The 15,209-nt window shown below is 37.5% G+C and overlaps 1 protein-coding gene across 21 annotated transcripts in view; it reads left to right on the top strand.

Annotated features, from left to right (window-relative positions):
- LOC115941091 (uncharacterized) overlaps positions 1–15,209 on the top strand; it is a 448,023-nt gene that overhangs the window by 34,750 nt on the left and 398,064 nt on the right. For 3 of the 21 annotated variants that reach the window (XR_014141287.1, XM_081808638.1, XM_081808634.1), the window contains exon 5: positions 754–3,665. The exons of the other annotated variants lie outside the window; for them this stretch is intronic. The gene's annotated coding sequence lies outside the window, so the exon portion shown is untranslated. Of the gene's footprint in view, positions 1–753; positions 3,666–15,209 lie in introns of those variants that run through there. 21 annotated transcript variants of the gene reach the window in all.

Genomic DNA, 15,209 nt, shown 5'->3' with positions numbered 1-15,209 from the left:
AATCTGTAGAATAATTTGCTGGGATTTTGATTGGGATTACATTGAGTATGTTGAAACAAATTGGGAAGAACTGACACCTTGACAATACAGATGGTCCCCAATTTACGATGGTTCAACTTAGATTTTTTGACTGTATGATGGTGGAAAATGATACACATTTAGTAGAAATTGTACTTCAGATTTTAAATTTTGATCTTTTCCTGGGCTAGCAATATCTAGTATGATACACTCTTGTGATACTGGGCAGTGGCAGTGAGCTGCTAGCCATGAGATCATGAGGATAAACAACTAATACATTTAAAATCATTCTGTACCCATACAGCCATTTTGTTTTTTTCACTTTCTGAACATTATTCAATAAATTACATGAGATTTTCAGCACTTTATTATAAAATGGGCTTTGTGTTAGATGAGTTTGCCCAAATGTAGGCTAGTATAAGTGTTCTGAGCATGTTCAGAGGCTAGGCAGTAATGTTCAGTAGGTTAGATGTATTAAATGCTTTTATTTATTTATTTATGTATGTATGTATGTATTTATTTATTTATTTTTTAAAGATTTTATTTATTTATTTGAGAGAGAGAGAATGAGAGACAGAGAGCACGAGAGGGAAGAGGGAGAAGCAGACCCCCCGCTGAGCAGGGAGCCCGATGCGGGACTCGATCCCGGGACTCCAGGATTATGACCTGAGCCGAAGGCAGTCGCTTAACCAACTGAGCCACCCAGGCGCCCCTGTATTTATTTATTTGACAGAGAGAGACGCAGCGAGAGAGAGAGAACACAAGCAGGGGGGGTGGGAGAGGGAGAAGCAGGCTTCCCGCCGAGCAGGGAGCCCGATGCAGGGCTTGATCCCAGGAGCCTGGGATCATGACCTGAGCCGAAGGCAGACGCTTAACGACCGAGCCACCCAGGCGCCCCTGTATTAAATGCTTTTTTGACTTATATTTTCAACTTATGATGAGTTTTTTTGGGGACATAACCTCATCATGAGTTGACAAAGATTAGTATTTAGTCTTCCTATCTGTGAACCTGGAATATGTTTCCATTTTTTAGTTCTTTGATGTCTGTCATCTGGGTTTTGTAGTTTTCCCCATATAGATCTTGTAAATATTTTGTTAGATTTATACCTAAGTATTTCATTTTGGGTAGTGTGAATGTGTGAATGTAACCAGTATTGTTTTTAACTTCAAATTCCACTTATTGCTGGCCTATAGGAAAACTGTTAATTTTGTATATTAACCCTGTATCTTGCAACCTTGGTGTAATTGCTTCTTAGTTCCAGTTTGGGTTTTTTAGTCTTTAGGATTTTATACATAGACTATCATGTCATCTGCAAACAAAGACAGTCATATTTTTTTCTTCCCAGTCTGTGTTCCTTTTATTTTCTTTTCTTGTCTTTTTTTTTATTATGTTATGTTAGTCACCATACAGTACATCATTAGTTTTTGATGTAGTGTTCCATGATTCGTTGTTTGCGTATAACACCCAGTGCTCCATTCAGTACGTGCCCTCTTTAATACCCATCACCAGGCTAACCCATCCCCTCCCTTCCCTCTAGAACCGTCAGTTTGTTTCTCTGAGTCCATAGTCTCTCATGGTTTGTCTCCCCCACCGATTTCCCCCCCTTCATTTCTCCCTTCCTACTATCTTCTTCTTTTTTTTTTTAACATATAATGTATTATTTGTTTCAGAGGTACAGGTCTGTGATTCAACAGTCTTACACAATTTGCATTAGTTAGGACTTCTAGTACAATTCAAAAAGGAGTAGTGAGAGAGAGACATCCTTGCCTTCTTGATCTTTGTGGGAATTCTTCCAATTTCTCACCATTTACTATATTAGCTGTATTTTTTTGGTAGAGGCTCTTGATTAAGTTGAGGAAGTTCTATATTCCTAATTTGCTGAGAGTTTTTATCATGAGTGGGTGTTGGGTTTTGTCCAATGCTTTTTCTGCATCTATTGATGTGATCTCGTGATTTTTCTTCTTTAGTTGTTGTGATGGTTTACATTCATCGATTTTCTAATGCTGAATTAGGCTTGCATACTTGAGACAAACCCCATTTTGTCGTGGTGTATAATTCTTCTCATATATTTGGATTCAGTTTGCTAGTTTGTTGGGTATTTGTGCATCTTTGCTAATGAGAGATGTTGATGTGCTGTATTTTTTTCTTACAGTGTTTTTCATTTGGGTGTTAGGGTAATGTTGACCTCATAGAATGAAGAAGTATTTCCTCTGCTTCTATTTTCTGAAGAGATTTTAGAGAATTGGTATTATATCTTATTAAATGTTTGATAGAATTGACCAGTGAACCCATTTGGGTCTGATGCTTTCTGTTTTGGAGGGTTAATTATTGATTCCATTTCTTTGATAGATACAGGCCTAATAAGATTCTCTGTTTCTCCTTGTGAGTTTTGACAGATTGTTAGAAGTGTGTTATTTAATCTGCAAATATTTTGGGGTTTTCCAGTTATGTTTCTATTACTGATTTCTGGTTTAATTCCACTGTGGTCTTAGAGTGTATATACAGACCACGAAAGGGATGCTGTATCTCTTTCCCTGGTTCTCTCTGGTAAACTTTTAACTGGTGTTTTTTAGCTTGTTGCTCTCATGTAGTTACCAGTCTCCATTTAACTGCTTACCAACAAAATTTCTATTGTTTTTGGGAGTACTCTTAGGATTGATTTTTCCCCCAGGGTATTCCAAATTAAGTCTGTTCCCTTGGGGATACCTTTTGAGCTCTCTTTGTTACAACCTGTCTCTGCCCCTTGGCAAAACCTGCACTGCTGCTCTGGAGCTGAGAGGAGGGGAAATGGCTTGCTTTTCTCATTGTGACACCCCTACTTAGGGAGCAGAGTTGTTTGGCTAGTATAGTAGCCTCTAGTTTTCCTAAAGGACTATTTCAGCTTCAGGTTAAGTTTTTCCTTTGTGCTGTGTGTCAGAGAATGTCTCTTTTTACATTAATGTTCCTCTCTGCAAAAATATCTTTAAAAAAATCTATAAAAAGAAGTTGCTGAGATTTTGATTGGGATGGCATTGACTCTATAGATGAATTGGGGTGATTTGATATCTTACTAAGTTTTCCAATTCATGGGCATAGTATTTCTCCCTATTAATCTAGATCTCTTTTGATTTATTTCATTAATATTTTGTTGTTTCCACATACAGTTCTTGCACATATTTTGTTAGATTTATATGTAAGAATTTTATTTTTGGGGTTGCTATTATAAATTTTATGATTTTTCTTTTTTTTTTTTTTTAAGATTTTATTTATTTATTTGAGAGAGAGAGAATGAGAGAGAACACATGAGAGGGGATAGGGTCAGAGGGCAAAGCAGACTCCCCGCCGAGCAGGGAGCCCGATGCGGGACTCCATCCAGGGACTCCAGGATCATGACCTGAGCCGAAGGCAGTCGCTTAACAAACTGAGCCACCCAGGCGCCCTTTTTTTTCATTTCAAATTCCAATTATAGCCATATATAGGAATATGACTGACTTGTCTATTGACCTTATATTCTGCTACCTTGCTAAACTCACTTTTTCATTCTAAGAGGGTTTTTTTTTTTTTTTTTGGTAGATTATTTGAGATTTTTTGGACAATGTTTCCTGCAAATTAATTTTTTCCTTTCTAACATGTGTACCTTATAATAGTTTTTCTTGCTTTATTGAACTGGTAGGCCTTTCAGTACAGTGTGGAATGGGGTAGAGAGAACCCTGAGATCATGACCTGAGCTGAAATTCAGAGTCGGAGGCTTAGCTGACTGAGCCACCCAGGTACCCTGAATTTTATTGATTTTTGAATGTTGAACTAACCTTATATTTCTTGGATGAAACCAATATGATTGTGATATATATTTTTTCATATTACTGCATTTTATTTGCAAACATTCTGTGGCAGTTTTTACATCTGTGTTCATTGGAGATACTGATTTGTAATTTTCTGGCAATATTTCTCTCTCGATTTGTGAACAGGATAATACTGGCTTCATAAATGGGACATCTTCTTTCCTCTTCTTTTTAATGGAATTGATTGTGTAGAATTGGGATTATTTCTTATTCGATTGGTAGAATTTACCAATGAAACTATCTAGGCCTGAAGTTTTCATCTTTTGGTATGTAACTTGCAGTCCAGTTTATTTTCTAGGTATAGGGCTATTCAAGTTTTCTTGAGTGAGCTTTGGTGATCTTTCAAATAATTGTTCCATTTCATCTAATTTATCAAATTCATGGAGCATATAGTTGTTTGTAGTATTACTTCATTTTCCTGTTAATGTCTTTGGCATCATTTGTGACACTGATTCTAAGCTTTATATGGAAAGGCAAACACTGTAACAAGTAACATAGTGTGGAAGAAGCACAAAGTTGAAGGACTCACGCCATTTGGTTTCAAGACTTATTATAAAACTACAGTTATGAAGATAGCATACTACTGGTAGAAGGACAGACATATAGATATAGAATAGAGAACTCAGACTCATGCAGATATTGCAAACTGATCTTTGACAAAGGCAGAAAGAGTGCTCAGTGGTGAAAGGGTAGTCTTTTCAAATAGTGTTGGAATCAATTGTATGTTTAAAAGTGAACTTACTTAGAGACCTTACACTTTTAACAAAATTTCTCTCAAAATGGATCACAGACCTTAAATATAAAATGGAAAACTGTAAGACTTCTAAAAGCAAATATAAAAGAATATGTGAACTTGGGTTGGGTGATGAGTTTTAGATCCAACATCAAAAGTGTAATTCATGAAAGAAGAAATTGATAAGCAGGACTTCATTAAAATTAAAAATATTCGCTCTGAAAAAACAGTGTCAAGAGAATGAAAAGACAAACCACAGACTAGAAAAAAATTTTGCAAAACCCATATCCAATAAAGGACTTTAATATACAAAGAACTCTTCAAATCCAATAATAAGAAAACAACCCAATTAGAAATTGGGCAAAAGATCTGAACATACACCTCACCAAAGAAGATACAGAGATGGCCAATGAGCAAATGAAAAGATGCTCATTTGCAATTAGAGAAATTCAATTTAAAAAAATGAGAAATCCTCATACCCATATTAGAGTGATTAAAATTTTTAAAAACCTGAAAATACCAATTGCTGGCTAGGATGTATAGCAATAGGAAACTCTCATTTCTAGTGTATTTTTTTAGTTCATTTTAAAATTGTTGTTCAAGAGATTATAATGTGCATAATACTTGTATCTTTTTTTTTTTTTTTTAAGATTTTATTTATTTGACAGAGACACAGCGAGAGAGGGAACACAAGCAGGGCAAGTGGGAGAGGGAGAAGCAGGCTTCCCGCCAAACAGGGAGCCTGATGTGGGGCTTGATTTCAGGACCCTGGGACCATGACCTGAGCCAAAGGCAGACGCTTAATGACTGAGCCACTCAGGCGCCCCAATACTTGTATCTTTTATGCAGTTCTCTTGAATTATTTTAGAAGAAAAGAGTAAAAATTATATTTATTCTGTCATTTACATTTATTTATGTAGTTAGCTTTTCTGAGCCTGTTTATTTCTTCATATGGGCTTCTTTTTTATTTCTTCATATGGATTTGAATTAAAGTCATTTCTTTTCAGCTTGAAGGAATTTGTTTTTTTCTTCTAAGGCAGGTTGACTAACTGAATTCTTAGTCCTTTTTTGTCAGTCTTAATTTTTCCTCATTATTGAAAGATAGTTTTCTGGAGTTAAGCTTCTTGCTTGTCATTTTTTTATTTTTTCTTTTAGTACTTTGGGTATACCAGATACTGCCTCTGGTCCTCATTGTTTCTCATGAGAAATCACAAGTAAAGATTCTTTGGGTCACTTGTGTGTTTTTTTCTGTTGCTGCTTTTATAATTTTTGCTGAAAATAACAAAATATTAGTGAAATAAATCAAAGAAGATCTAGATAAATAGGGATTAATACTACATCCCTGAATCAGAAGATTTGGTAAGATATCAAATCCTCTGAATTTCATCTGTAGATTCAGTAGTTGTCTCAGTCAAAATCTCAGCAAGGTCTTTTTGTAGATATTGCTAGCTTATTCTAAAATTTATATGAAAATGCAAAGAAACTAGAATAACCAAAACAGTTCTAGAGAAGTAAAAATAAAAAGTTTGAAAGGAGGGGCACCTGGGTGGCTCAGTCAGTTAAGCGTCTGACTTCTGCTCAGGTCATGATCTCAGGATCCTGGGATGGAGCCCCATGTCAGGATCCCTGCTCAGCAGGGGGTCTGCTTCTCCCTCTCTCTTTCCCTCTCTGCTCTCCCTCTCTTTCTCAAATAAATAAATGAAATCTTAAAAAAAACAGTTTGAAAGGACACACTATATCTTATTTATAGACTTATGATAAAAATGGTAATCAGTAGTATTTGGTATTGGTGAAAGGAGAAAGACAAAGATCAGTGAAACAGAGACAGGAATAGATACACAGAAATCTAATTATTTTCAACACAGATGCAAAGACTCTTCAATGTTGAAAGGATAATCTCTTTAACAAAAGCTGCCGAAACAATTGGAGGACCACACGCCAAAAGCAAGTGTGAAGACATACTTCACTCATTGTACAAATGAATCATTGAGAAATTATATGACATCTAGAAGAAAACACAGGAAAACCTCTACAGTTTTAGAAAGAGCACTGAAGGCACAATACTAATGCTAATTGATAAATTTATTTCCTAAAAAAGTATGGGCAACTTTTTTTTTTTTTAACACAGTTTCTTTTTAGGGCAGTTTTAGGTTCATAGCAAAATTGAGAGGGAGGGAGAGAAATTTCCCATATACTCCCTCCCCCAACACATGCATCACCTCTCCCATGGTCTACATCCTCCACCAGGGTGGTACATTTGTTACAACTGATCAACCTTCATTATTTACACATCATCATCTAAGGTCATTAGTTTACATTAGGGCTCACAGTTTGGACAAATGTATAATGATATGTATCCATCACCGAAGTATTACACAGTCTCTGCCCTGAAAATCCTCTGTCTTTCACCTATTTATTCCCTTCCTCCTGTCCCCAAGTAATGGCAACCACTGATCTTACTGCCTCCATAGTTCTGTTTTGAATGATTTTTCCCCCTCTACTTTCTGCTTGCATCTTAGATTGGGTAGTTGCTGTTGACCTATATTCAAGTTTCCTGATTCTTCATTTGTGTTGAGTCTGCTTATAAGCTCCCTTAAAGGCAGGCATATTCATTTCTGTTAAGGTGTTTTCAATTTCTATCATTTTCATTTGATTCTTTTTTATAGTTTCCAACTCTTCTGATATTACCTACATGATGTGGCCTGTTGTCTATGTTTTTAACATATCCTAGTTATTTTAAATTCTCCGTTAGTTTCTACGTCTCATATCTGAATCTGGTTTTGAAGATTGCATTTTCTTCACACTATTTTTTGTCCCTTTGTTTTTATATACATTATAATTTTGCTGGAAGACATATTATGTAAGACAGTAGATCCTGAAGTATTTTCTTAAGTTTTTATTTTAATTCCAGTTAGTTATCATATAGTGTTATATTAGTTTCAGGTGTTCAATATACTGATTCAGTGTTTCCCATACATCACATTCCCATGTGCTCATCACAAGTGCACTCCTTAATCCCCATCACCTCTTTAACCCATCCCCCTACCCACCTCCCCTCTGGTAACCATCAGTTTGTTTTCTATATTTAAGAATCTCTTTCTTGATTTGTCTCTTATTTTTCCCTTTGCTTGCTTTGTTTCTTAAATTCTGAGTGAAATCATATGGTTTGAGTGAATGGGTGAAATACGGTTTTTGTCCTTCCTGACTGACTTATTTTCACATAGCGTTATACTCTCTAGTTCATCCATGTTGGAATGGCAAGATTTCATTATTTTTATGGCTGAATAATATTCCATTGTATGTATATACCACCTCATCTTTATCCATTCATCAATCGATGGACACTTGGGCTGCTTCCATATCTTGGCTGTTGTAAATAAAGCTCCTGTAACAAGAGGGGTGCATGTAGCCCTTTGAATTAGTGTTTTTATATTCTTGGGGGTAAATACTCAGTAGTACAATCACTGGATCATAAGTTAGTTCTATTTTTAACTTTTTGAGGAACCTCCATACTGTTTTCCAGAGTAGCTGTACCAGCTTGCATTCCCGCCAACAGTGCACGAATGTTCCTTTTTCTCCACATCTTCACCAACTCCTGTTCTGTGGTTGATTTTAGCCATTCTGACAGGTATGACATGGTATCTCATTGTACTTTAGCATTTCCTTGATGATAAGAGATGATGAGAATCGTTTCATGTGTCTGTTGGCCATTTGTAGGTCTTTGGAAAAATACCTGTTAATGTTTTCTGCCTGTTTTTTTTTTTTTAAGATTTTATTTATTTGACAGAGACAGAGCGAGCACAAGCAGGGGGAGCAGCAGGCAGAGTGAGAGGGAGAAGTAGGCTCCCTGCAGAACAGGGAGCCCAATGTGGGGCTTGATCCCAAAACTCTGGGATCATGACCTGAGCCGAAGGCAGACGCTTAACCAACTGAGCCACACAGGCGCCCCGTCTTCTGCCTATTTTAAATTGGATTATTTGTGTTTTGGGTGTTGAGTTGTATAAGTTCTTTATATATTTTGGATACTAAGCCTTTATCAGATATGTCATTTGCAAATATCTTCTTCCATTCTGTAGGTTGCATTGATTGTTTCCTTTGCTGTTCAGGGCTTTTTATTTCTTTCTTTTTTTTTTTTTTTTTAAAGATTTTATTTATTTATTTGAGAGAGAGCACATGAGAGGGGTTAGGGTCAGAGGGAGAAGCAGACTTCCTGCCGAGCAGGGAGCCCGATGCGGGACTCAATCCAGGGACTCCAGGATCATGACCTGAACCGAAGGCAGTCGCTTAACAAACTGAGCCACCCAGGCGCCCCAGGGCTTTTTATTTCAATGTAGTCCCCAATAGCTTATTTTTGCTTTCGTTTTCCCTTGCCTCAGGAGACCTCTACAAAGAAATTGGTACAACCAATGTGTCAAAGAAGTTACTGCCTGTGTTCTTATCTAGGAGATATCTGTCAAATAAATAAAATCTAAAAATAATTTTAAAAATGTATTGTTGAATTTGGTTTGCTAGTATTTTTGTTGAGGATTTTTGCATCCATGTTCATCAGGGGTATGGGCCTGTACTTCCTTTTTTGTGGTGTCTTTATCTGGTTTTGGTATCTGGGTAATGCTGGCCTCATAAGATGATTTTGGAAGTTTTCCTTCCTTTTGTATTTTTTGGAATAGTTTGAGAATAATAGGTATTAACTCTTCCTTAAATGTTTTGTAGAATTCACCTGTGAAGCTGTCTGGTCCTGGACTTTTGTTCGTTGGGAGTGTTTAGATTATTGATTTAGTTTCTTTGCTGATTATCTGTTGGTCTGTTCAAATTTTCTATTTCTTCCTGTTTCAGTTTTGGTAGTTTATATGTTTCTAGGAATTTATCCATTTCTTCCGGGTTGTCCAGTTTGTTGGCATATAGTGTTTCATAATACTTTCTTATGATTGTTTGTATTTCTGTGGTGTTGGTTATGATTTCTTTTCTCTCATTTGTGATTTTATTTATTTGAGTCTTTTTTTTTTCCTTGATATTTCCGGCTAGAGGTTTATCAATTTTATTATTATTTTTTTTTTTTTTAAAGAATCAGCTCCTGGTTTCATTGATTTGTTCTGTTGTGTGTTTTTTTTTAAATCTTTATCATTTATTTCTGCCCTAATCTTTATTATTTCCTTCCTTCTGCTGGTTTTAGTTTTGTTGTTCTTTTTCTAGCTCCTTTAAATGCAGGGTTAGGTTGCTTGAGATTTTTTTTGCTTCTTGAAGTAGGCCTGTATTGCTATAATCTTCCCTCTTATAACCTCTTGCTGCATCGCACAGGTTTTGGATTATTGTGTTTTTATTTTAATTTGTTTCCGTGTATTTTATTTCTTCTTTGATTTCCTGGTTGACCCATTCGTTGTTTAGTAGTATGTTATTTAACCTCCATGTATTGTGGTCTTTCCAGATTTTTTTTCTTGTGTTTGATTTCTGTTTTCATAGCATTGTGGTCAGAAAATATGCATGGTATGATTTTGATCTTATTGAATTTGTTGAGGTTTTTTTTTATTAGTGTGCTAATAAGTGATCTATTTTGGAAAATGTTCTGTGTGTACTTGAAAAGAATGTGTATTCTGATTAGGATGGAATGTTCTGAATATATCTGTTAAATCTTTTTTTTTTTTTTTTGGTGCAGAAAGGTGATTTTATTAAAGCACGGGGACAGAACCCATGGACAGAAAGAGCTGCTGCCTAGATCTGTTAAATCTATCTGCTCCTGTGTGTCATTCAAAGCCATTGTTTCCTTGATGTTGTTTAGATGATCTGTCCATTGATGTAAGTAAAGTGTTAAAGTCCCCTACTATGTTTGTTATTAACTGCGTTATGTATTTGGGTGCTCCTATGTTGGGTGCATAAATATTTACAATTGTTACATCTTAATTGTTGTATTTTCCCCTTTATGATTATACAGTGTATGATTATACAGTGTTCCTCTTTGTTTCTTGTTACAGTCTTTTTTTAAAGTCTGTTTTGTCCAATATAAATATTACTACTCTGGCTTTCTTTGATGTCCATTCTCTGATAGATGCTTCTCCATCCTCTCAGTTTCAATCTGCAGGTGTCTTTAGGTCAAAAATGAGTCTCTTATAGGCAGCATATAGATGGGTTTTGTTTTTTTATCCATTTTGTCATCCTATGTCTTTTGAGTGGAGCCTTTAATCCATTTACATTCAACGTAATTATTGATAAATATTTATCGCCATTTTATTACTTGTTCTGTGGCTGTTTCTAAAGATTTTCTCTGATGCTTTTTTTGTCTTTCATGTTTTGCTGATTTTCTTTAGTGATATATTTGGATGTCTTTTTCTTTATTCTTTGCCTATATATTGGTGGTTTTAGATATATCATTACCAGTAGGTTTGTATATAACCTCATCTGCAGATAGCAGTCTATATTAAGTTTATGGTCATTTAAATATGAACCCATTCTTTACTCCTCTCCTCCCCATGTTTTAGGTATATGTTACTATTTTCATACCCCTTTTTATTGGTTAGTTCCTTGACTGATTTTTTACAGAAATATTCATTTTTACTGCTTTTGTTACTTCTTACTTTGTACTATCCTTTTTCATCTTTCCTTTCTATCAGCGAGTCCCGTTTAATATTTCTTGCAGCGCTGGTTCATTGGTCATGAACTCCTTAAGTTTTTGTTTGTCTAGGAAACTCGATGTCTCCTATTGTGTATGGATAACCTTGCTGGAAAGAATGTTCTTGGCTGTAGATTTTTCCCATTCAGCACTTTTAATATACCACTCCCTTCTGGTTTGCAAGTTTCTGTTGAAAAATCTGCTATTTGTATGGGTTTTCCCTTGTAAGTTAATGACTTCTTTGTCTTGATGCTTTTAAATTTTTTTTATCTCTATTTTGGAAATTTAATTATGTTTTGTTACATATTATATGTCTTGGTGTGGGTCTACTTTTGTTGATTTTGATGGGTGTTCTCTGCCTCCTCGATCTGGATATCTGTTCCCTTCCAGATTAGGGAAGTTTTCAGCTATTATTTCTTCAGATAAATTTTCTGCCCCCTTTTCTCTCTCTTCCTCTAGTGGGACTCTTATAATATGAATGCTGTTAAGTTTAACGGAGTCACTGGGTTCCCTGAGTTCACATTTTGCATAATTTTTTTCTGTCTTTTGTTCACCTTGATTACTTTCCATTTCTCTGTCTTCTGGGTCACTAATTCATTCCTCTGATTCTTCCATGCTGCTATTCATTCCAACAAGTATGTTTCTCATTTCATATCAAGCCCTTTATCACTGCTGTGTTATTCCTTATCTCTGTGTTAAAGGTCTCATTCTTGTCTTCCACTCTTTTCTCAATCCAGTGAATATCCTTGTGATCATTGCTTTAAGTTGTCTGTCATTTTACTTGTATCTGTTTCGCTTAGATCTCTGGTTGTGGTCTTGTCCAGTTCTTTCCTTTGGGATAAATTTCTCTGTCTCCTCATTTTGTCTGCTTTTCTGTGTCTGTTTCTCTATGTTAAGAAAGTCATCTGTGTCTTCTGCTCTTGAAAGTAGTGACTTTATGAAGAAGAGGTCCTGGAGTGTCCTGCAGTGGTATGCTGTTCACTAGAACCTGCCACTTCAGGAGAGTATCCTATGTGTTACATATGCCCTGTTGCTGTGTCTGAGTCATTTTTCCTTTTAGTGCAGTTGTCTGCGCTCTCTGTCTGCCTCTTGTGGGCTGTAATTGCTCTTTGTGGTTTTAGTGGGTCCCAGGCAGGCCAGCTTTGAACGGGCGTGCCCACCAGGGAACTTGGGGGCAGGGTAGTGGTGTTAGCAAAGTTTGCACTGGGCCACTAGTTCTTTCCAGGATCTCCCGAAGCCCTGTGGCAGCTAGGGGCTGAACTCAGTGATTGGGGGGGCATGCAGGTGGGTGTGGTGCATGATGGTGGCTGGGGACACATTGGCTGGGCACAGTGTGGTGGATGGGTGTGGCTTGAAACAGCAGCTATGCACCCTGTGGCTGCATGGGTGGGGTGAATGCAGGGATTTAAGAAAATCTGTCCTGAGGCCAGGGCTGAAGCTAGCAGGCTTGGAGTGGGGGACTCTTCAGGAGACCTTTTGGGCAGGGCATACTGCTAGCAGGTTAGGTAACCAGTGTCTGTGTAGCCCTGCCTCCCACAGATGGCTCTGTGTTTTATGCTGGGGGGCAGGGGAGGAAAATGGTGCCTTCAGCCCCCCTTGTTTTTGGAGAAGTCCCCCAACACACTCTGAAATCAGTATGAACAGATCTGTCTCCTATGTGCCCCTGGTGTTGTGTAAACTGCTGTTTTTATGTTGCCTCCCCACACGGGCTGCTGTCTCTTTAAGGCCAGTGACACAGCTATAACTAGCTCTGGTAGTTTACCCAGTGCTGAGTCAGCTGACTTGTAAAGCTCCAGGCTCCCAGTCCTACTGGTTTTACAAACTGATGGAATTCAGCCCCTTTGGTATGTATGTCTGTACGTAGGTAGGTAGATAGGTAGGTAGGTAGTTTATTGTAACAAAACAACTTGTACACTTTTAGCATTTAAAACTGAGCATGATCTTTCCTTTCCAGTGAAACACAACATTTAAAAATAAAAAGGAGCAAAATTGTAATAAGGAATGTCAGTTGCAAGTAAGATCCTATGTATAGGTTCTGATCTCCTACTGAGTGGCAGGGCTCTAGTCATCATAGGTAGAGAATATAATTTTAAAAATGTCATCTTAAACTGCAAGGATGTCCATTAAACATCACAGTTAAACACACCAAAGGAGAAGCCATGTTGTCAAAGTGCCCATTTAACCCACCTAGGGATCTCAAACCTACCCTTTGCTGATCTTCTGTAATTCCATTTTAATTTTTTTTTTCTTTTTTTTAAAAGAAAGTAGAAAGATACATGTTGGCAAATGCTAACTGTCCATATTCACATAGAGACACAGTGTAATCTCTGAGCCCAATATACAGAAAAAGGAGGAAAAAAGTTAGAATTCTGTACACTACTATACCGGGGCCTAGCATTCTCCAGCTTCCAGCAAAGGTAAGGGAGCAGGTTTTCCTTTTTTTCCCCACAGAGCATGGTGGTGTTGATTTCATGTTTTTATTGAGACAGGAAGGGGTAAAAATGAATTTGGAAAGGAAAGTGGTAGAGACTCTTTTCCCATTGTATTCTGCTCAAGATATTCCCCCCCAACATAAGTTGAAAACCATGTTATAGAGGGAGAGAAAAATGACTTCAAAAAACAGGGTGAATGAGCACAAGAAGAGGAAAAAAAACACTGCAACTTTTTCCCAGGGACTGGAGGAAATTAAAAAAATGAAGGTTGGAATCCATCAGTGTTCTTCTCCTTCATCCTCCTGTCCTTTCTTCTCACCCTCATCCTCTCCACCTTTATCATCATCTCCTTCTTCATCAATATCTTTTTTTTCTTTTTCTTTTTAAGACTTATTTATTTGAGAGAGAGAGCAAGTGAGCAGGGGGAGAGGGAAAGGGAGAGAAATCCTCAAGCAGACTCCTGGCTGAACTTGGAGCCCGACAAGGGGCTTCATCTCATGACTCCGAGACCTGAGCTGAAACCAAGAGTTGACGCTCAACCGACTTGAGTCACCCAGGCGCCCCTTCATCAGTATCTTCCAGTCCTTGTTCGTCGTCATCATCATCATTTTCTCCTTCCCCTTCATCATCCATATTTGGAACCAAGTAGTACTATAATGGATTTGGCCAAATATCATGTTTGATAACCTCTCCTGACTCATCTGCACCAGCCTGTCTGTTTTTTAAAGCCAAACATTAGGGGGGGGGGGGGATTAATCTTCCCTGTGTGAGCTCCCTGGTGTTAGGGCCTGTTTCTTTGCCCTGTCTGCATGCATGCAGCTCCCTCCCTCTTGCGGGCAGCCTCTCTATGCCTTTCTGACCTACCTAACCTTTCAGATGCAGCAGCTTCTCCATATTTACTTGTGGAGTTTGTTTTGTCAGTCTTCAGTTTGTTCTCCGATTTACTGGCTTGGGTGCAGATGATACCTAGTTGTAAATGTAGGATAGGGTGAGCTCAAGGTCCTCCTACTCCATCATCTTCCCCCTCCTCCTGAAGTAAATATTTTTATTCTTTGAGAAAAGCACACCCTCCCCTTTTCTAGGCTATTTATGTAGAATTTTGTGTCAACCTAGTCAGTATTGGGCTGAATTTAGAGTTTGTTACTATGGTTTCTCTCTGCACCAGAGACTTGGAACCATGTAATGATACTTTGTTGTTGTGTCCCTGTGTTGTTTTGTCCCTTTGCGCACTGCTCCCCAGAGAGGGTCTGTCTGCTTCAGCGTTCCTCTGTGTCATCTAATGTCACTCAGTGCTTGCCAGCATGTGTTTGGGGGTAGAAAATGGGAACATTCTCTAATGTTTGGATTGAGACTCAGTCTTAAGCAGGCATTGTGAATCTGGGTTTTGGGATATGGTCTTCACAAGTCTTCTTGCACCTTCAGGTATAATGCTATGCCCTCTATTCCTCTACTCAGTGCTTCAGAGTATAGGTTTTAATGACCTTGCTTTTAGTTTAAGAACTTTTGTGGGTTTGTTTGTTTGGTTTTTTTTTTGGTAAGAGAGATGGGAGGAATACATATGGGCAGAATTTTAGCCATACTTGCTGCTCCCCTCCACCAAGTA

The sequence above is a fragment of the Leptonychotes weddellii genome, chromosome X, assembly GCF_054177405.1.
Source record: "Leptonychotes weddellii isolate Sample4059 chromosome X, ASM5417740v2, whole genome shotgun sequence".
NCBI lineage: Eukaryota > Metazoa > Chordata > Mammalia > Carnivora > Phocidae > Leptonychotes > Leptonychotes weddellii.
This window is presented reverse-complemented; position numbering and strand designations above follow the sequence as displayed.